Source organism: Rattus norvegicus, chromosome 1 (assembly GCF_021556685.1).
Source record: "Rattus norvegicus strain SHRSP/BbbUtx chromosome 1, alternate assembly SHRSP_T2T, whole genome shotgun sequence".
In the NCBI taxonomy this organism is placed as follows: Eukaryota; Metazoa; Chordata; class Mammalia; order Rodentia; family Muridae; genus Rattus; species Rattus norvegicus.
Window position 1 is genome coordinate 109,937,376 of NC_141534.1, and position 22,106 is coordinate 109,959,481.

General features: G+C 49.0%; 1 protein-coding gene and 1 long non-coding RNA gene across 3 annotated transcripts in view; both read left to right on the forward strand.

Annotated features, from left to right (window-relative positions):
* Nav2 (neuron navigator 2) overlaps positions 1-22,106 on the forward strand; it is a 658,517-nt gene that overhangs the window by 96,987 nt on the left and 539,424 nt on the right. The window lies entirely within an intron of this gene.
* Positions 10,305-12,595, forward strand: LOC147996809 (uncharacterized). The gene is made up of 3 exons (XR_015651646.1): positions 10,305-10,485; positions 11,883-12,008; positions 12,292-12,595. It is a non-coding gene; the product is annotated as an uncharacterized LOC147996809 (long non-coding RNA).

The following is a 22,106-nucleotide window of genomic DNA, read 5'->3' on the forward strand; positions in this document are numbered from 1 at the left end:
GAAGGATGGGATAGCAGGTTTCTGGAGGAGAAACTGGGAAAGGGGATAACATTTAAAATGTAAATAAAAATATCCAATAAAAGAAAAAAAAGGACTCAATTCTTCTCCAATGTGTCTTTAAAGAGGGGAGAGATCAGCTGACTTCTTAAGACCTTTCATTTACCTAAAAATACTCACTGAGTTTTCACTTTGTACCACTCACCGTCTAAGGCTCTGGGATTAGACAGGAAGTGAGACTTGCTGTTTTCTACTCTAGGCACTGAGGGCTACAAAATCCATGAACAAAACTGAGACAAGAAGAGAAGGAAGAGACTTGCAACACTGTGAGGGGGGGCGATGTTAAACACTGCTGAGAAACCAGAAGACAGAGACAGAAAGTGCCAGTGTGGCAGGCCACTTCCAGCTAGGTGCTCAAGAGACTCACACTTGGAAGGGACTTGGAGGCCAGAGAGAGCCTGCTATGAAGGCCTGAGACTAGTATGTAAATTAGAAGCAATAGCAAGTACAGTTGCTGGGAAGCAGAAGAAACCAGCCTGCTGAGGGTAAAAGAGGGAAGCCCAGGATGACTGGGGAAAGTGACCCAGGAGAGGCAAAGCATAGTCCCAGAGGCCCTGATTGGCTGTGGTGAGGAGTTCAAGCTTATGCTAATTCAGATACAAAGCCGAAAGACCAGTCAAGCTGGGAACAGCACCTGTGGCCTCCTATAGTTTAAAGGTGACCTGAAGGGTGAACTCCGGGAGGCAGGGATAAGGGACACAAAGTCCACCCCTCCACACTCTTGTCCTCCCAGCTCCCACCTGCCATTGCAGGAGGTGCTGGCCTGGGGTGCAACAGGTCCATGAAGAGAACCTGTCACCAGTCCTGGGGCAGGACTGTCCTGGATAGGGAAGGGCAGGCCTGTGTGTGAGAAGGAATTTCACAGACCAGCTAGGGACTAGTGTTCACCCTTGGATTAGACAGTTTCATGATCTCTGAACAGCTTAAGAGGAAGGATTTAATTGGGAGCGTGGTGTCAGAGGTATCAGTCCATCCAGGCAGAAGAGTATGGTGAAACAGAGCACTTCACACCCCAACGGCCACCCCCGACGGCCAGGAAGCAGGGAGAAAGTAACAGGAATGGGCCAGGGAGAGTATGTCCCTAAGAACCTCCCTCCGAAGAAGGCCCTTCCTTCCACGAAGTTCCTCCTCCTAAAGTTTTCTAAACTTCTTAAACTGGACCACCTTCTGAGGACCAAACTTTCAATACACCAGGCTTGGGGGATGCTTCCTATCTAAACTTTAACAACCCCAATTAACAATCACAATGGCTTGAAGAGGGTGGGTCTCAGGGCATGGCCATGACATGCTTTGCGGGTGCACTTGTAGTTACAGAAAATATAGAATTCTCCTCTCATGGCCCTCTTCATGCTGCCCTTCCCTCCTCTGATGCCATACCTCTACCTGGGCCCTCTCCACATGCTGGTTGTTCTCCCTTCCAGGCCCTCTGGCTGCTGCCTATCCCTTCTCTGGCCTCTCGGCCCCGTCTCTCTCCCTACGCAGCAGGCTGTTGTGTGCCAGCACCTGTGTGCTAGGCATTCTCCTCACTTGGGTCCCCAAGCCCAGCCAGATAAGAGCATCTGGGAGGCGGCAGCTCCCTTGGCTGCAGGACTTGCAGTGGCCTTTTGGACAGGTGCCCAGAGCTGACAACCAGTGTGGCTCCTGTCCTGTTCTGTCACCACCCAGTGACACAGCACAGGCAGCACATGGGCTGGGCACCAGCCAGCTGACACTGCCCCCCAGGGACCCATGCCCCTCATGTCTGAAAATGTGAGGTGGGGGTCATCTGCGGAAGATTTGGCAGCTTATTCGGGAACGTGGCATGGCTCCCTGACTCCCGCCGATCACAGTCATAGGAGCATAAATTCTGACTGCCCTGACTTCCCGTCTGGAAGATCCAAGCATCTTACCTTTAAGTTTCTTAATAAAGCCTTCATAGTCTTTACCATGACCTTCATTTTATAGGTCAGGAGGTCAAGGCACTGAGAGGCCACCATGTCCAGTCCCACTAGCTGTGAAAGGTGGAGTTGGGATTTGAGCAAAGAGTCCCTGAGCACAGGGCCAAGGCAGCAATCTGTACCTAAGAACTAGCACGAAGCCCCAACTGCTCTCTGGCCAGAGGTGCCCTGCGATTTCTAGAATGCTGCCCCACTTCCTACAAGAGGCTATTCCGGGCTGGGGGCAGGTGGCTAGAGAGCTCAGCTCTAACCATGAGATGGGCACGTGGGTTGGGGAACCACACCTAATCTACTGACCCCACCCACTACGTGACTGTGTGAGATGACACAGTAACAGACAGCACGGGGTGGCTAGCGATGAAAGACAAGGGGGCAAAGAAAGGGGGGTATTTACTGCTTGGGCCCTCAGGGACCCTCAAGAGACCAAATTTCATGTTTAAAGCAGATAAGAGCTGCCTTGGCTGTAGCTTCCAGTGCAAAGACTTCTCATTTGCGCCACAGACACCAACCCAAGCTGACGGTGGCATAAAGTACTGGCTTCTGGCCAGGTTTTGTGCGGTGCTGCGGAATCAAACGCAGGGTTTTGTGTGTGCTTGGCAATCACTCCATTCAGTGAACTCCAACTGCAGACTCAAGCTTCCTTTACCTGAGGGTTGTTTTTTTTAACCTAGAAAACAGGATAGAAATCCGAATCCACACAGGAGCGTGGCTTGGAAGCCCCATTACAAAACAGCTTGTGAAGCTAATACTTAAGTGATACTAGATTCTTTCCTCTTTCTTCCCCTTTTCCGTAATCCAGGGGTCAGATAACAGTGCGAGGCTGTCTGAGAGAGCGCATGCTGACTTCGCAAGAATACAGGGTCAAATACAGATTTGAGCATCTCTGTGCCTCGGGGCCAAGCCAGGTACTCTTGGAGCCACTCCTCTCACCTGAAGAACTTCATTACAATGCCACTTTACCTGCTCAGCATGTGGCATATAGTGTGCCCTCTCCCCAAAAAAGAGTTACTAGAAAAATCATCATTTAAAAATGTCGTTGGGGGTCGGCAGGATGCCTCCTCAGGTTCAGGCACTGCTGCCCAGCCTGAGGACCCATTTGAGTCCTGGGAGCACATGGTTTAATGAGAGAACAAACTCCTGCAAGTTGTCATTTGTGTTCCATGTGCACTCTGTAGCACACGCATAGCCCTCTCACACACAATAGAAAGGTGAGCTGGGCGTGCTGGCACACGCTTTTAATCCCAGCACTCAGGAGGCAGAGGCAGGCAGATCTCTGGGAGTTCAAGGCCACCCTGATCTACGGAGTGAGTTCCAGGTCAGCTGGGGTGCTTATACAGAGAAACCCTGTTTCAGAGAAGAAGGAGGAGAAGGAGAAGGAGAAGGAGAAGGAGAAGGAGAAGGAGAAGGAGAAGGAGAAGGAGAAGGAGAAGGAGAAGGAGAAGGAGGAGAGGAGGAGGAAGAGGAGGAAGAGGAACAGGAAAAAAGTGACTAAAAAAATGTCCTTTGACATACCATATAATGAATGCCTTGTTTGGCCCTCAGGGAGGCTCCCCTTATGTGGCAAGTTAGTTCCTGTCGTCCTCTTTTTTTTTCCCTAAAGGACACAGAGAGTGGAGAATTATAGCACACTGAAGACAGGCTTCAGACTTTTGGGCCCTTAGCCTTCAATGAAAGTCTGACTTCTCAGGGGGCGATGATTAGCACAGAAGCGGGATTACAGGATTCAGGTACCCTGGCTGCAATTCTTTACCAGCACCTTCCTGTGGCTGGTCTCCTTAGTGGAAAGCTACCCACTGTCAGCTGCGATGCTAAGTAAATCCTGAGAAACCTGAAACCGTGGCATTTACATTTACATCGGAGCTCAGCATCCCTAGGAGAGACCCTCTTCTGACCCACAAAGGACTCAGCCCTGACTCACTTGCCCTCCCACTGGCCTTGGTTAGCACCCCTCCAGGAGAGCTTTCCAGTGTCCTGGCTGTCATCACAGCCTCTAGGAAAGATGAACTGGAGTTAGTGCACCGGCACATGGCAAAGGGGAGGCCTGAGAATCACGGTTCACTTAGAATGACGAGCTTCAACAGCAGTAATGGTGGCAGCCTTTACGTAAGGGGGAAAAAAAAACATTTCAGAGGGGCTAACTTTTCCCCAGTCTCTGAGATTTCAAATAGTGAGGTTGGAATGACAAAGTCAATGGGCTTTCTGAAATACATTCGATATTTTACAGACACCATACTGGTCAGCCCAACTCATTCGGATTTGTGAGTTTTCACACAGGAGATGATGACCCACGAATGGGTCCTGAAATCATTTGGATGGGTGTGTCCATTATTTTCCTGCGGCTGAGATAAAACACAATGACCAAGGTAACTCATAGAGGAAAGTTTGGTTGGACCAGGAGGAATCCATGACGTCATAGTGGAGGTGGCAGATGGCAGGCATGTGCCTGGAGCAGCAGGCTGGTGGCTCACCTCTTTAACCACAGCACAAACCGTAGAGAGTGAACTAGAAATGATGAGGGTCCTTAAGCTCTCAAAGCCCCCACCTCATGGGGATACCTTCTCCAGCAAAGCCACACGTCCTAAACCTGGGGAGCGGGATGGAAGGGGGCACACTTAACTCAGATAACCACGGATGGGCTGAATCCGACATCTAAAAAACATACAGATCAAAATGACGGGGAACGTAATCAGAGAGCAAATACTACAGAGCATTCAGAGAGGCAAAGAAAGGCATGCTACCCATTCCTAGGACTGAGTCTGAGCGTAGATGTGAGTACTACTTTGAGGAAAAAAGAAACAATTTTAAAAACTGTGTGTGGGAGGGGAGTGCATGTGCGTGACCCCTGTGTAGGTCAGAAGACGGTGTTGGATCCCCTGGAGCTGAAGATGGTTATGAGCCACCTCCTATGGGTGCTGGAACCCCAAACTGAGTCCTCTGTCAGAGCAGTGAGCTCCATTAACTGCTGAGCCCTCTCTCCAGCCCCCAGCTTTGATTTTTTTTTTTTTTTAAGTCTTACACTGGGAATCATCAACAAGGTTTGAAAGCCACGGTGATAATTCATGGTTCTCAGATCCGAGTGTACAGCAGAGATATCCACCAAGCCTGTCGGAGCACAGAGGCTGACCATCCCTGGAGCTCCTGTAGAATGGTGGTTACTTTCTCATTGCTGTGGACAGAAACACTTAAGGGAGGAAAAGTTCAGTTTTCCTCATGACTTCGGAGGTCCATGCTTCTTCACTCTTACCTGCCTAGGCAGACCATTGTGCTATGGGAAAGAGCAATAAAAAGAAAGTTTCCCTTCTGGCCTAGTGGGGAAGGGGGAGGGAGCGGGGAGGGAGAGGGGGAGAGAGGGAAAAAGAGAGGCACAGAAGCTGAGACAGCTGACACAACCCTCAAAGACATACCCCCAGGGACCTACTTCTTCAAGCCAAACCCCACCTCCTAAAGTTTGCACAGCCTCCCAACACAGTGCCACCAGCTAGAGACCAAGCACGTCACACACACACACACACACACACACACACACACACACACACACACACACACACGTAAGCCTGTGGCGGACACATTGTGCTCAAGCTGTAACAGTCAGTCTGCACAGGGCCCACAAGCACTTAGGTGATCCTAATGCAACCAGTCCCAGATCTCATGGCAAACCGCTGGGCTGGTCCCCCTGCCTCATCACAGATGAGGCTGAGATTCAGAAAGGGAGACGCTCATCACCCTCCACAGCTGCTACGACTGAGAGCTAGGAGGCAGGCCCAATCTGTCTGACTCCAAAACTCCAAACCTCGCTGTGCTTTCTTTGGTGTCTGGAATAATCTGTCTCTAATGAGTGCATCTGGCAACTATTCCTCACTGTGTATTTTGTGCAAAAAAAAAAAAAAAAAAAAAACCCAAAAAAACTGCATTTTGTCTTAAAATCACATTCAGACGGAGATAAGGACAATTGGTACTTACGAGCCAAAGCCCCTTATGTTGATAATACTCTAGCACTCAGGGTGCTGAGTGGGATGCGGATCAGACCACGTCTGAGCTGTGTGGCCTAGAGGCGGGACCAGGCAGAAGACTCCTCCACCCGGAGGTGGCTTCATTCTCCTCCCTACAGAAGCCTCCATGCTTGCCTGTCGGCCGGACTCTTGCTGCATGCGTGACTTGGTGTCGGGAGGACAGTAGGGCCGGGAGAAAGCCCCGGGATCCGGGCATGCGTCAGTTCTGTCCCTAGAAGGGTGGCAGTACAGGCTTCCTAAACTGGGACACTGAGGACAGAAGAGCAGTGCTTCAGGACAGACAGACTGGGCACATCCTAGGTCCAGGTCCACTGTTCTGTAATCTAAAACTGTATCCAACTTTCTCAAGTCATGTATGTCACCTTTTGGGGTTTTTGTTTGTTTGTTTGTTTGTTTGTTTACATTTATTTATTTGCTTGCTTATGTGTGCATGTGCAAATACGACTTGCAAGAGTTGGTTTTCTCCTTTCACCATGTGGTTTCCGGGATTCAGCTCAGGTCTTCATGCTTGCCAACGAGGGCCTTTATCCACTGGGCAATCTCACGGCGGCCCAGAGGTCATCTTTCATAGAAGACTCAAAATACCTCTAATTTTAGGACTTTTCTGAGTATTTGGTAATACGTGCAAACACTGGAGCATGGTACTTGGTACTCGGTGTCATAGAAATTGTACTATGATGTAGGGAGCCATTCTGAGCTATACAGTCACAAAGGATATGGGGAACGGGTGTGGCGGCAGTCCCAAGATGTCGCCCGGGCGTCTCATGACTGGCACCTGACTTCCTCACACACCTGAAACTAGCCACATCCATTGTGAGAGCTGCGCAGGCGCACCATGACGCAAGATCAGGCCATGTGACATGGACCTATGAACTGAGATTACACAGTCTGGACGGAGGAGGCGGAGTTGAGGGAGGATATAAGGGAGTGTGCTTGGGGGCTGGGAGGATGAAGAAAAAAAGAAAGGAAAGAGAGGAAGGGAAGAAAAGAGAGATTGTTGCTTGCATGCAGAAAGAAAGGTTCCTGAATAAACGGCTTTGAGAAGAACGTCGTGGTGTCGCTCCTTTCTGCGGGACGGAGACGGAGACGACACTGTGAGCCCATCCACTCATAGCCTTTACTAAGTACTGTGGTGTTTTGGATGCCACACTGTGTGCACCAGCTCATGGCTGACTGCTCCACTGAGACACCTTGTGCGTGCATATGGAGGAAGCTAAGCCCAGTTTGCTCCCTCTTGCGTAGAGAGTGGGACCCAGAAATAGACAATTTCTTGAGTGTGTGTTCAATGCCGCAATGGGGGACAACAGAGGCCCCCTGGGAGCCAGAGGATGGCCGCCGAATTCCCTGAAAAGGCACCGATAAATAAAGCTTCCAGGAAGAGCTGAACAAACAGCAGGTCACAAGGTTTAAAGGAGGAGTGGAGACTAAGAGAAAGATAGCCTAGGTTAGGAAGGAGCGCAGAGATAGAAGATTCCAGAAGCAAAAGGGGGAAAGAACTTCTGAGGATTGTTGTAAGGAAGACTAGGGGGAAAGAAACAGCAAGGCTTCAGGAGGAAGGGGAGACAAGTTTGGGATGTCCTTCCATGAGTGTGGCCCTGAGAACAGGCAGGGACTGGTCCAGCTTACACAGCACCACAGAAAGCCCAACAGAGGAGAATTCACCTGGAGAAAAAGGCCAACAGGCAAGCGGTACTCTTCCTCCCTGTGAAGTGTCTGAATCTGGAGAAAGGTCGGCAGCCTAAGGCAGGCCTTTTGCCTTTTAGCTGTACTGTCCGAGTCCCCAAGGGCCAAGCCCCAAACCTGATTAACACTGGGCCAAATTGGCCCAGAGCACCCATTTCTATCCTAGGCTGGCTGCAGGCTACATTCTAATGGGATTGTTTGTGGGAGAAAAATAACGTCCTTTTCTCTGAGCCTGGGCTTCCACGGCTACCACAAGAGGTTGGTGCCCCAGACAACATTTAAGGCTACACTCTTGGGAGTGATTGGCTTTGAATTTCTCTTGTAGAAAATAAGCTCTAGAGTGAAGGGCAAATGAGGGAAATGAAAGTGGATGAAAGAGTGTGCCTGGGATGGTACAGAAACTGAACCTTCAGAATGCTGGCTGTAGTGAGTAGCTGTACACTCTGGGACGTGGGAAAGGCCCTTCCTCTCCCTGGCCCTTGGCTTTCTCGTCTGTGGAGGAGGAGGTGGAAACTCTGTAACAGTCCTTGCTCAGATTGCCAGTTTGGGACAGTCCTGATTCACTGAACTGCTCTAGGAGAGTCCTGCTTGCTTCTTTGAAGGTCCAATTTGCAGTGACCTAAGCTCAGAGAACCATGTGTGTATCTTCTCCTCACTGAGTCAACACTGGTGGTAAGGTCAATGTGCTTCTGATTGCCCAAAGATGGGGGAGCCCCCTGATGGAAGCGAGGTCAGTGCTGCTGTGCCAGCTACGAGTTTATCACTGCTTCTATTTCAAGATGTACTCAAGTCCATGGAATCAAAGAGTTTAAGGGTTTTTTATAGGAGAATATCTGTAGGTTAAGTAACCATTATCTCCCTACCAGATTTTAATCATTCCAACCATTATTAAATAAATCTATTTTTAATTAATCAGCTTTTTAAAAACCCCTCTCTGTGCTCTCGGAATTATTAGAAAGTCTAAGAGATGAAATTGAACTTTTGTGTTCGGGAAAGCTGGAAGGGATGGTGACTTGAGTGACAGGCAGCAATTGGGAGAGAAGGTGGTCAAATCAAACGTCCAGTGGGAGCCCAAGAACGGCTGCTGACATCACATAAGGCGTACTCACCAGAGGGGCCGCTTTGGGCCGTTTAAACCTGATGTCCCCTGTTGTTAAAGACAATAATGTAGGTACATCTCAATCATACAGTAAGGGAAGCTGGGCTTAATTAATCAGTGGTAGGGCCTAATCTAAACCCTGTGGCCTGATTCCTTTAATTATCCCGACACCTCCAAATTAGAAATTATCTTATTTAATTGGATGAATCCAGAAGGGTAAGAGTAGAGAGGAGGCCAATGGGGAGTGCTGACCTGAGAGGAGTGTCCTGCCTGCCCCTGAAGTGTGTGCCGTTTCCTGAAGAGAAACCCGAAGACACATGCGGATGCACTTCATCACAATGCAGTCCACGACAGACAATTATTTAGCTGAATTTCTTCTTCTGCAAGAGTGGGGAGAATGGTGGTGAGGTTGGCGCTGGTCTTAGCTTGCCCATCTTGCAGCCACACACCAGGTGGCAAGGCAGACATCACAGGCTGATGAGCCAACATGCCAGGTTCAGATATATCATTTCTCTGTTCTTGTGGGGTTTCCCTCCTGCTACTCCAGTGCAGAAACACCATGCATCTGTCCGCAGTCCCCCACTTCTACCAAACTGTAGTTGGGCTCATCTCTGAGATGTGGCTGGTGGTGACACACTCAGGAAAGGTCACCTCCTGTGTAGGACCAATGGCAGACTAGTCTCTCCTTGCTCTTCTTTCTGAAAGGCTGGGAAGGGTTAAGAGGTGAGTAAGTGCGGAAGTAGCTCAGAGCAAGACGGTCCTCTCATGGAACTCGTCCCAGACTATGAACTGCTTATGGAGTACAGAGATGTTCCAGAAAACCACTCGTTCCCTGACATCATGCTTTGGCTTTCTGGATGCAGCCTACTGATGCTTGTTTGGTCTATAGTTACACAGAGCCCTGGAGGGAGCCAAGTATGAGATCTCTCAATGAGCCAGGGGGAAGGACTGGTGGGCTCTGAGGACAGGTGTTGTTGATAGACACGGGTTGGGAGTGGGTAAGGGGTGTCCATGGATGTCTAGCAAGGCAGAGATTGGCCTTAGCCATGCTTTCCCCCAACCCCTAATTATGAAAGTTACTTTGTAATTTTAAAGAGAACAGAGAAAATAGAGACAATTGCTGTGCCAGCCGTTTGTCTCATGCCTGTGACAAAAAATAACTTCAAGAAGGATGGGCTCATATTGACTGGAGGTTTAAGAAGTAACATAGTCTATCGGGTGTGGAGGTTGTCAGGGGAATACAAGAGCAGGAGGCAAATGGTTGGACTGTATCAGTCAGGAAGCAGGGAGATGAATTCTGGGGTTCATGCTTTCTCCTTGTTACTCAGTCCAGGACCCCAGCCGCAGCAGGGCACACCCACGCCTAGAGTGAGAAGCCTCCTCAGTTAAGCCTTTTTGGAAACTCTTACAGATAACTCCCAGAGGTGGGTTTCTACAGAGATTCTAATCTAGTCAGATTGACCAATCAATCTTCACAACTCCACCCTTCATCAACCTGACACCCAAACATATCACCTTAAATCCTGACATTGCACCTCTGACCTAGAAAGTCTCATTTTCATCTCATAAAGAAAAATACACTCAGTCCATTACTGAAAAATCTCTAAAGCCTTCAGCAGTCTCAGCACTGCCCGAAAGTCCTGGGTCTCTTCTGAGACGCAGGGCCATCTCCTACCTGCAAGGTCTGGTACAGCAACAGGTAAGCTATACACTTCCAATGTGCTATGGCATAGACGGGACAACTCTCTTATTTACAGTTTTTTTTTAATTCTTCTCTCATATATTACATCCTGACTGATGTTAAAGGGAGGGAGACGGAAGGTCTCAAGGAGAGAGGGAAAGAGCGAGACTGAGATCCCATGAGCACACCACACACTGAACTTTGGGGGCTCTGTAACACACAGGGCTTGTGCTGAAATCATGCGGGCTCCAACAGTCTCGGGAAGCCAGACCCTCCAGCTTGACCACTGCAGCACACTCAGCCTCTCTCTTGAGCCAGGTCTACTCCATGCCCGTGCTTTTGCTGATGGATGTCCCGTCCATCATCCCGGCATCTGTCTTTCCTTTGTCTCCATCAGGACTTAGGCTTCACCTACACAGCTTCACATATCCCCTCACTGCAATCTCTTTCTTTTTTATAATTATTCAAATGCTTATGAATAAATATATATTGTTGATGCATATGTAGCAACAATAATTTTTAAAAGGAAGCCATGTATTTGAGAGGGAGAAGGGGTGGATGATGATACCAAAGTTCTTAGAGAGGAGAGGGGAGGAATGAGGCAAATACAGTGCACATATATGATCTGGATTTAAATAATCAGTTATTAAATAACTTGCTATATTACTGTGGAGCATTTTCCTTTGAATGAACAGCTTTACTATGCTAAGTATTACATTTAAATCGATAGAACCATCATATATCTATTCAGTAAAGCATGTTTCCTCTGTGGGATTACAGTAGCTTAACTGATAGGCCAAGCTGTTTTCAGTTTTTATAATAATATTTTAATGGTTTTATATGAACATCTCAGAATGTCTGGTCATTTCCTTAAGGGAGATTTCTAGAAGTGGGTTAAAATCCATGAGCTTAAAAAGAAAAAGCCACTTGAGATTTTTTTTTTCTTTAATTGATTTACATTCCAAAGGTTGCTCCCCTTTCCCACATAGCTTTTCAAGTTCATAGTTCAACCTTTAAGGGTTGAGGAAGATTAAATGGAAAGCCTCATCCAGGGCCACTCTTTCCAATGCTCCCTCAAGTTTTCAACGCTCCGGCTGGCGGTGCTGTTTGGCCTGGCTTTTGACGACGATATTTTATTTTAGGCAGTGTTTTGTCCACCTCATTTTAGATGGGGGAAGTTGCAATGCAAATGGGGTACACAGAGGACAGATCGAACATGATGTAAATGCAGTGATTTTGGAGACAAACAGCTGAGGTTTGAGTCCCCTGTTAAACAATGGACCTGTCAAATAAGAGAGGGGCAGTCTTAACGCACAGAATTGTCGGAAGTCCTCATGAGGATTAGATAAGTAAGATTGTGTCACCTCCCTGCCGTATGACATGCCATGTAAACTTGAAGTCATCTTTTCCCCAAGCGACCAGGAGCAACCTTCATGTAACTGTGACATCCAGGTCCTTTCTAGAAAGTCAACCATCACCTCACAAACTTTTGGCTGCTTCCTCAGCTCCAGTTTTGACCCCAAGGATGCCCATAAAGAGATGTAAGTAAAAACAAAACAAAACAAAACAAAACCAAAAAAACAAACAAACAAAGAAAGAAAAAACCCAGCTGAGACAAGACTCAGGATGACAGGGAATGACTCAGGAATCCTGAGGGTAGGTGGGGTAAGGTGAGGGATACAGACAGCCTGGGGAATAGAAGCTCAGCCCAGCTCTGGAAGAGCGTGCTTTCTCTTTTCCTCCCACAGATTAGAAAAACTCACCATTCCTAGAGATATACACCTCTCCCTGTCTAATGTTCTCTCCCCATTTTGTTTTGCACAGCAGTCCACCCCAGTGAGTTGCCCATAGTAGTCTGTGTCAGAGCATTGCAAGGAACCCTGTCTAAGAAAGGGAGTCTGTATGGGAGAGCAGCCGTGGAAGGATGAGGATGTGCACAGTCCCAGATGCTTGCCCACTCCTCATATCTGCTCAGAGAAAAGGCTTGCAGATGTGCCGAGCCAGGCTGGGCTCACAAGGCTGTAAGCTGAATACCAGCTGAACTAGGACCACATCAGGCTAGACCCACTAAGTTCTGCGTCCCACCAGACGTCACCCAGTGTAAAATAAAAATTGTGACTGCCGTGCACTGTGATGACCATTTTACTAAAAACACCAAACTGTGAGTGCCTCTGTGTGTGTGTGTGTGTGTGTGTGTGTGTGTGTGTGTGTGTGTGTGTGTGTGTAACCAATAGGAAACACACAGCTGGTAAATACTTGGCAAAGTGTTGGAAGCTGGGATGTGAGCCAGACTGCTTTCCGCCTTCATTGTGTTGAGTTGTCGATGTTTGTGGTGTTAGCTATGAAGCCAGACGTCACTGGGGCCAAGCAAGCATTCCACCACTGAGCTACATCCCTAGCCTCTGTTCTGATGTTTTTAAAATAATATATTCATAGATCATCTGTACAGTTCAGCTAGAAACCCACTGTCACTCTCGAGGCTAAACATCAAAGTCATGTCCTAAGCTTTGATCTCCAGAAGACAACCCTTGGTGCCATTTCCAGAGAGCTCCAGGCCTCGGGAAAATCCTCTGCCTCTCCAAGCCTCAGTTTCTCCATCAGTGAAAAGAGATCCAGGTCCCTGTCACGTGTTACAAAGTAGAAAGGAGGTAAACCTGACAACCTTGCTAGCTCAAGGTCACTCGGGAGTTGGGGAAGGAGGTGTCCTAAGTACCCAGCTTCCAGAAGACAACGCCTGGCTAGGCTTCCTGGACACTTGCCAGTCAGATAAACACCTGCTTCAGCAGGTCAGGCCGGCAGCTCTGTTGACAGCCATCTGGGTTAGCACAGAGAAGCAATGTCTGGGTTCCCCTGCTCACACCTGCATTTCCCAGGAGGAGGGCAGGGGTCTGTCCTGGACCTCTCTGGGTATTCTGGGATTTGGCGTGTGCTTCTGGGACACGAGCAGTGAGCCCCTGTAGCTGCTGGAGAGGTTTTGTGACACATCAAAGGGTCTGGGGTGGTTTTCCCCTCTCCTTTCCTTCCTTAGAGCTGGGAGGACAATGCTTTCCTTCTCAGTGAAAAGCAGCGGACCAGCAAGGCGGGCAATCATGCAATGCAAATAAAGGCTGCTTTTGAAGGCGGTGAAGGCGGGCCTGCTGAATTAAATTAACATGGCCCATAAATACAGAGGTTAAAAAAAAAGGGAAGCCGAGTGTTCACAGGCTTTTGTCCAGAGCAGAAATAATCACAGGACAATGGTCTATTTTGTTTGGATTACAGGCCCATGATATCACATTAGCCCGAGCCTGGCAATATTTATGTCAAGAACTGCTGTTTGTGAAACCCTGTTGTCCCAATTTATCCCTGCAGGGAATCCCTCAAAGCAAGGCAGGCTGGCCTGGGGAAACCTCTGCCCCCTGCTGACCAGCCATGGAGAAGAAAGGCCCAGAGGGTTGGAAGGAGGGAAGGTTGTAGTCCAGAGACAAGGGAAGGCACACGCATAAAATTCAGCCATAAAACAGAACAGATCTTCAAGAGGCAGGCTGTCACATCTGTCCGGCCTGCTTCTCTTGAGAAATAAAAATGCTAGCTGCATTCAACGAGTGCACATACATGGAGTGAGCCAAGAGAAGGTGGCTACCCCTTCCCAACGCATGCCAGTTAGCCTGGATCAGGTCTGAGCAGTCCACATGGCTGCCTGCGGCTGAGTGCCAGTTGCTGCCTCCATTAAGAGTGTTACACTCTTATGCTGTAGCTTACCTTAGGGTCAGGAAGTACCAGTGCGCGTGCATGCAACACACACACACACACACACACACACACACACACACACAGCACTTATAATGGAAGCTCAAAGCTGGGGCATCTAGAGTCCTGCCTTTTCCCCCAGCTTTTCCATTACACTTGTGTTTCCTTCCCTCTCTAGTCCTCCCCTCCCCTCTCTTCTCCTCTCCTCTCCTCTTCCCGCCCCTCTCTCCTCTATTCCCCTCTCTCTCTCCTCTCTTCCCCTCTCTCTCTCCTCTATTCCCCTCTCTCTCTCCTCTATTCCCCTTTCTTCTCCTTTCTTTTGCTTTTCCCTTTGGCCCTCCCACCACTTCCCGTCTGCCCGCTTTATTGCTATAGATATCTGTTTCCACTGGACTTCCACTGGCCTGACACAGGTCTCATTGCCTCGTCAGGTGTTCTTAGTCAACATCCCTCCTACCTTCCTACTTTGGGTCCCACTACCCAGTATCCTTATTTTTAAAAGGGAAATACATCATTTCCCCCCAAGGTACTTCTCAAATGACAGGAGCTCTACAGGACATGTTACCTTCAGTGATCTTGATAGGAAAGCCTTTTGGTGGGGATGTGTGGCTTGGATATGAGGAGTGTGGGGTCATACTCAAGTTTCTGTCTAGCATTGAGCACCAATGGCCAGGGTTACCATCCTAGTCCTCAACCCTGAGTCAAGACACCTTGTCAGCCCCAGCAGTGCAAGAGAGTGCTACGCTTCCGTCTCATTTCTCCCACCCCATTTGGCTTTACTTCGTCAAGCCCTTCTGTGATATCAGGGGTTCTTGAGTGGGAAAGCCATCCCCTCCCACCATGTTTTGTTCTTGGCCATCTTTTGTCTTCGAACCAGGTCAATCAAGGGATCAATGCGGCCAGTCTTGGGTTACAATGGAACAGTCACCTTGGGGGAAAAATATCAAAGGACATCCTAAGGCAAGCCTGGTGCTCAGATAGCCGCCATCCAGACTGGCCAGGGATTACCAATGAGGGCTTTCCTATAAGGTCTGTCATGTCTGTGAGCCTTTTGTGCCTGTCCTGTTGTTCCCTGTCTCCTGCATGCACTGCTTGCATTGCACCAAAGCCTTCTAGAGGGCCCAGGGCTGCATGCATTTCCCTTACGTTACTTATTACATTCTACACACTCAAATGGTTGATCAAGAAGAGTATGTTGAATGGAGCAGCAGCCCCTGGGAGATGGCGGCCACCTTCCAGGCTTATAAGTAATAAAAGGCACATCTCACGGCAGAGCAGAAAGTAGAACTTCACGGTCAGGACAGACGGAGTTTATGTGCCCACATGGCCTTGGCCATGGCAATTCGCTCCAACTCTGTTTCCTCGTCTGCAACACCAACAGCATAGTTTGAAATCTCCTTCCTGGGAATCCCCAGGATAGGTTCTGACACCTGACAGCCACCTACAGGAAATCGTTTTTCTTGTGGCGACTGAAGGTCAGTCTGGGCTTCCTTTGGAGCCCTTTCCCCAGGCAAAGAAATGTATGGTCCAAAGCCAGGACGGCACAACTACATCTTATGTATGAGAACCCAGAAACTCAGAGAGGCTAAGGGTCTTTCCTGACATTTTCTAACTAAGAACCGGGCTTGAGAGTTGATCCTGGCACCCTGTGCCGTGTACAGCCTTCAGCACATCGGGGTATCTCCTGTTCCAGGGTTTTGCCACATTGCAATGACCAGTCAGTGCAGATGTCAGCCAGGAAGTGTCAGGACTAATTAGGCACTGATTACTGTAAGCAAGAAGCTAGAAAGGTATCCTAGATCACCCCCACCCTTGGAGAACCCCAAAGGGCAATTTTCTATGTGCTGTGAAGAAAACGTGGAAACAGGCTGAAGGATGGCTAGGGTCAATTAGAGAAGGTGAGGAGGGGGGAAGGGCGGAGGAAACTGAGCAACTATGCCAAGCAAAGCCAAGGGGAGCCCTGCTACCCAGGGTCAGGGGACAGGCAGACCCATAGCTAGAATGGCTGATGGATTGTGTGTGTGTGTGTGTGTGTGTGTGTGTGTGTGTGTGTGTGTGTGTGTGTGTGTGTGCGCGCGCACGCGTGCGTGCACGCATGCGTGCATGTGCTGTGCATTATAGACCAGGCTAGTTAGCCCATGAACTTCTGGGGATTCTCGTGTCTCTGCCTTCTGTAGGTACACTGAGATTGCAGACACATGCCACCACGGACTGGCAATGCTAACTCAGTTCTCATGTGCGCGTTCAGTGAGTACATCATCCATGGAGCTCCCTCCTCAGCCTCGGTGGAGAGGTTTTAATATGAATGACAGTAGGGGGATGGGCTGCTCAAGGACAATGTCAAAGCAATGTGCAGAGCTCGCCAGCCCAGAATTTGATCAGGAAAACAGAACAGAGCAAAAGCGGAGATGAAGGAAAGGTGGCACGTAATCTCGTCATCGGTTTATCAAATACTCCATCTGGCTTGTGGACATTCACTGAGTGACTGTGCCGTGTCAAGCACGGCACGAAGATCAGCTCGGGGAGGCACTTCCCAGTATAAACCTTGACCAAGCAAGGCAAAGGGCCTTGACCCTAACTCCTGAGGCTGTGTGTGCACAGGCACGTCTGCACGTACATGCTTCTCCCAAGCTCTAATTCCTGCAGCCTCTGTTACCGACTCTGCTACCCCTGATTCAAGACTAATCCCCTTTTCTAGTCAGGTCATAAGTTCGGAGGCAAACACAATGTCTTCTCCAGAAACAAGGCTTTCCTGTAATGAGATAATTAAACAGGAGGCTTGCCGGGCATCTCAGAAATGATTTCTGCCTCACACAGAGCAGGTGCATATTCTCAGCTTCCAAGTTGCCAAGATCTCGGTGTTGAGCCCTTGGAGCTGGGGTGAATGCTTACTCCAGGTCATCTGGGTGGATGGCTGGGGCTCTGTCTGGAGGGTGACTGAGAGTTGAGCCATAGTTCAGCTGGTGGCTCGGTCAATGTGTCAAGCATCATTACCCAAACTGAAAGAAAGTTAAAGAAACTCCTCTGGCAGAGAGGTTAGGAGAATGAACCTTGATGAAGTTAATGATGAGAGTGTAGACACTCGGATAGAGGCTCTGCCAGGGAGCTCTCCTGTGGTATCAGTAGCTAGGCCTTCCCACTCTTCAGACTCGAGCATGGAAGACTTTCCGGAGATTGCTTCTGCTAAGTGTTTAAGGGATACACAACTGCTGGGTGATAACGTTAATGAGAGCCAGTCTGCTCTGAGTAGGCATGAGTCGCTGTTGAACACTATGGGCCAAAAGCTGTGCTACGAGCATGTGTTCTCCTCAATAACTCAGGAAATTGACAGCTATGTGCTGGGAACTGTGACGCAGCTTGCAGAGTTCACCCAAGGGTTGACTCACTGACTAGCAAGGCTGTTGTTTGGACCTGTTCTTTTTTCCTGCCTGCTCTGCTGAATAGTCTGTGTGCTTGTCTTCCATAAACAGGAAAGCTATAGCCAGAGTGGGTGTAGTCTAGGACAAACACTGGCAAACTAGGGGTAACTCACTATTCCTTTAAATAAAACTTTATTAGAAGGCAGACAATTTACATAACTTCTGTGACTACTTTTGTACTGCAACAATAGAGTATGCAAAAGACAGCCCACCAAGTCAAAAGTCCTTCCTATTTGGCCCTAGACAGGACAAGGTACCCTTACCAATGGGGTGGTATGTTCCTATAATCTCAGCAGTTTGGAGGCTAAGACAGGTGGATTAAGAGTTTGGGCCCAGCCTGAGCTACATAGCAAGACTCTGTCTCAAAACAAAAACAAAAACAAAAACAAACAAACAAAAAACAAAAACCAACCAACCAAACAAACAAACAAAAAACAAAACAAAATAAAAAACAAACAAAAACCCCCCAAAACAGAAACAAAACACAGCAGCAACAAAACCAAGGAAAGATTGTGGTCTAAAGACATCCAAGGTTAAACAAACAAGCAGGTTTTATCCCCGTATGACCCCTCAGACCCTTTAGGACACCAACATGAATTACCAGGATCTAGATAAATGTATAGCCACCGTCTGACCTACTAAAAAATGGCTTCCCTTTTTCTTAAGGCATCTTCAGGACAAGTGGGACATCACTCAGGAAGGCAAATTTGTAGAGGGAAGGTAATGAGTCGAAGGACGTAAAGCTTTGGTGTGGCTGACAAGGACCAGCTAGGAGCCCCGGAGCTTTACAAGGTAGCACCGGGCAGTGTGTCTTTGCTATCTCCAGCCAGAGTTGCTGGCAGGTGCATCCTGGGCAGCTCCCACAGCCCGGGGTTTATTCAGCTGCCTGTTTACAATGGTGTTCAACAACCCTGTCCTTGTGTGCTGGGTGATTTTAGTGTCCAGGAAGAGAAGGGGGAAAACATGACACTAATAACGAATGCCAGTCTTCATCAGCATCATCCAACATTATGAGAACTGAATTTCCACCTTTCACCGCATACATTAAACCAGGGCTTTATCTCTTCCCGCAGAATTGATTTGCCATAATTCCCTCCTTTGGCCCTTGTCATGTAAATCTCGGCATTTCTCCCCTCCTAGCTGTAGGAGCTCAGATTAGAGGACAGAATCCAGCAGCCCAGACCTGCAGCTGCTCTGGGCTTTGTCTGTCTGTCTTTCCCTCTCTGGATCTTCTCCTCGGGCTGCTCACTGCTCGATTGTGCCTTCTGCAGGTGGATTAGGGATGAGAGGGGGCAGAGCAGATGGCTTTCATGGGACTCAGCCATGGGACCTGCAGCAGCTGCAGCCGGGACAGATAACTATTGACAAGCTTGTAGGGGATAGATCTCAGTGCTAGTTTCGATTGGTGGCTCAGTGGCCAATCAGATCACTACCACCCTAGTACTCCCCACCGTGCCCTGGGGAATTTCTAGCTTCCGGCATCTGTTCTAGATGAACAGGAATCGTTTGTTGTCCATTGGCTTCTAGAAGAAACAAGGACCAGAGGACCCCCGGTCTGGTAGAGCAGGGGGCTTCTAAAGTGTGGGTTGAAAACCAGCCCAAAGGCCCCACAGAGAGGGACACATTCTTAGAGGGACATACCTGACACTCGACTGTCACTCAGTGAGAACAGGTCTGGCCATGATATCACTGTTCTGTAAAAGCCCTCAAATGATATAGTCACCATGGAACTGCCTCCTACAGAATATGTGAGCAGGGCTAAGGCATTCTGGGAACAGAATAACAGGACCCAGTCGTAAATGTAAGTGGGTAGATTTTTTTTTAATCTGGCAGAAACTCTCCATTCCCAACAATAAATAGATGGGGTTACAGCCGTGTGCCAGAGGTTAGCATGAGGACTGGATGTAGTAATAATCTAGGTGATGTCTCCAGAGCAGACTCAGAGCATGGCAAATGGTCAACTACATTTGGCTTTCATCCATCACCCTTAGCATGGCCTTTTGTGATACTATCACAAAGATCTGGAAAATTCATCAGAGGTCTATCCTGAGAAGGAAATCTTTGATGGGTTTCCATAGGACAGGATACTGACTACGTACGCTCGTGATTTTAAATGTATTGTCCATGTATAGAAAGACTGTTCTGTATAAGCACTATGGCCAGAATGATACATTTACTGTAATCAAATTACATTTTTCCAATACTCTGGAAAGACAAGCTTCACTGCTCCTCCCATTTCACAGAAAGAACAATGAAGTCCAGCTCCACAGGGCTTCGGAAGCACAGATCTCAACTTCAGGGTCAATTCCAAGATCAAAATCCCCCTGGGCCCTCTGTCTCCTTCCCCACTCCATGTTCCTCTTCCAAATCCTGTTCTAAACTGAGAACTCCTGCTGAGTCATTCCCCAGTAGTGAGCCCTCCCCAGAAAACTAAGCTGCCCTGGACCTCAGTGAGCATCTTTGCAATGTCAGATTATTGATTCCCATCATTTGGAAAGGTACAGTTTTCCTGAAAAAGAGCCAGAGACAAAACAATAGCTGGGAACACACAGAAGTGGAGGCAGTCAGTTGACGGTGAGGGATGAAAAGGCTTAGTCTCTGGGGCTAAGTTAGAACAGGCCATGCTGTACACACAGCCTCGCTCTCCCCCGAGGTCATCACAATAGGGACTTGTGAATGGGCGTTGCAAAGTCTCCAGAGGCCAGGAGGTCAGTCTGATCTGGCAGTGTGTGGTGATGGGGAGGCAAATCCACGTGAGGCCCACCAGAACAGTGCTGGCACACCTTGGTACTGTCGGCGGTGGGAGCAGGCACTCCCCCTTTAAGGCAGATGAGGTGTTGGAGCAGAACCGTCACCCCACCCATCACGATACACTGCAGATATCAAGGACTTGGCATGTGAGTGTGTATGTGCATGGGAATGCATGTAGGGCCATTGTGGAGGGAGGCCGGGGAAGCTAGCGTCTCTCTGCCCACTGCATGGCCTCTCACTCCGTCCCTAAATCAAGTATCAACTGTTATTTTTGTACCAAGCTTGCCAGACAATATGGAAAGTGCAGGAGCCAGCCCTTGATTACTGCAAGGCCGCAGGGGAAAGGGTGCCAAGAGGGAGCTAGGTTCTCAGAAGAGAAGGTAAAGCTCATGAAGGTGCTGTCCAGTCTGAGTACTAGCCAAGGCCTCTCAACCCCAAAACCTCCGTTTACATTCAGTAAGCCTGTCCGAGTCAACCCCTCTGGAGTGCCACAGGCCTCTGAGGGCTGAGTTTCACACCCCCTGCTGAAGTGCAACCTTCTCTCCTTCTCGAGTCTTTTCTCTGAAGGTCTCTGTGAACTTAACCATCGGCCGCTTCCCCCAAGGAAAGGGGGTTTTATCCGAGTCTGTGTTTTCCTCGTCTCATTGAGATAGTTCATCTCAACTGGGGTTCACTCAAGACTTCCCCACTTGTGCTTAGATATGTCACTCCGTCTTTCTGTGTCTCAGATCACCCGCACGTAAGACAGAGAGAAGTAACAACCACCTTCCCCATTGCGGGGGGGAGGGGGGGAATGCAGACTGGACCTGCTCCAGTGAGCCAGCCCAAAGCGTAGATGGGAGCCTGGACGTTGGCTGTCTGGTGCTGAGTGAGTTTCTTCACCTCTCTGTGCTTCCTGCCCCTGTGCAAGGGCAGTGCTATGAGGACTAAGTGAGTTGACTCGCCCAGTGAGTGCTACAGAAATGCTTCCTCCTCAGTATACAGAAGGTATTCAAGATAGTCGTTCTCTCTCCCTGAATCCAAGCTTCTGTCTCCCCACAGAGACTGGAGGAATCGGAACCTGATAGAGAAAATGTCTTCCTCCCTAAGTTCGTGGGAGCCCCCACGGGGTGTACTGATGAGAGTCCTCACCCATGCATCTCCACAAGCCTCTGACTCCCCAAGAGGCTTGATGGTTTGTCTTGACTTTTCAGCGGTTAGAAAGCTTCCTCCTTGGCCCCAGGGTTCACAGAGAAGCTGTGCTTTCAGTCATCATGAATCATAGGGGGGGGGGGGGCGTTTCGTGCACTTTTCGAATCAAAAGGCGTGAGCCTCTCACCTGCACGTGTGACCTGGTTCTCTTTCAGAGTACTTTGGCTAGCTAGCCTCACCGCGTTCTAGCACACCAAGCATTATTTGGGGGCAAGACCTCCAAGGACACCTTCTGCTCAGGGAGGTGCTGAAGCTGCAGACCTGTGAGTTGGAAGCATTGAACAGTACCCAGGCTGGGGTCCGCAGGCTCTACACTGAAAGGATAGCAGAGTTCTGAAGTAGCATATCCTGAGCTAGACATGAACCACGTTCACCAAAGGCTACGGAATCCCAATGGGGTCATACTTCAGACCTGAACTTAGACACTGCCTGGTGGCTCCAGGTTCTCCAGGCCACATACACACCTCTACTCATCTGGTGGCTCCTACAGAGAAAAGGACCCAGCTCCCTTGTCCTGTCCACACACAGTCCCCCTCGTGTGGTTAAATT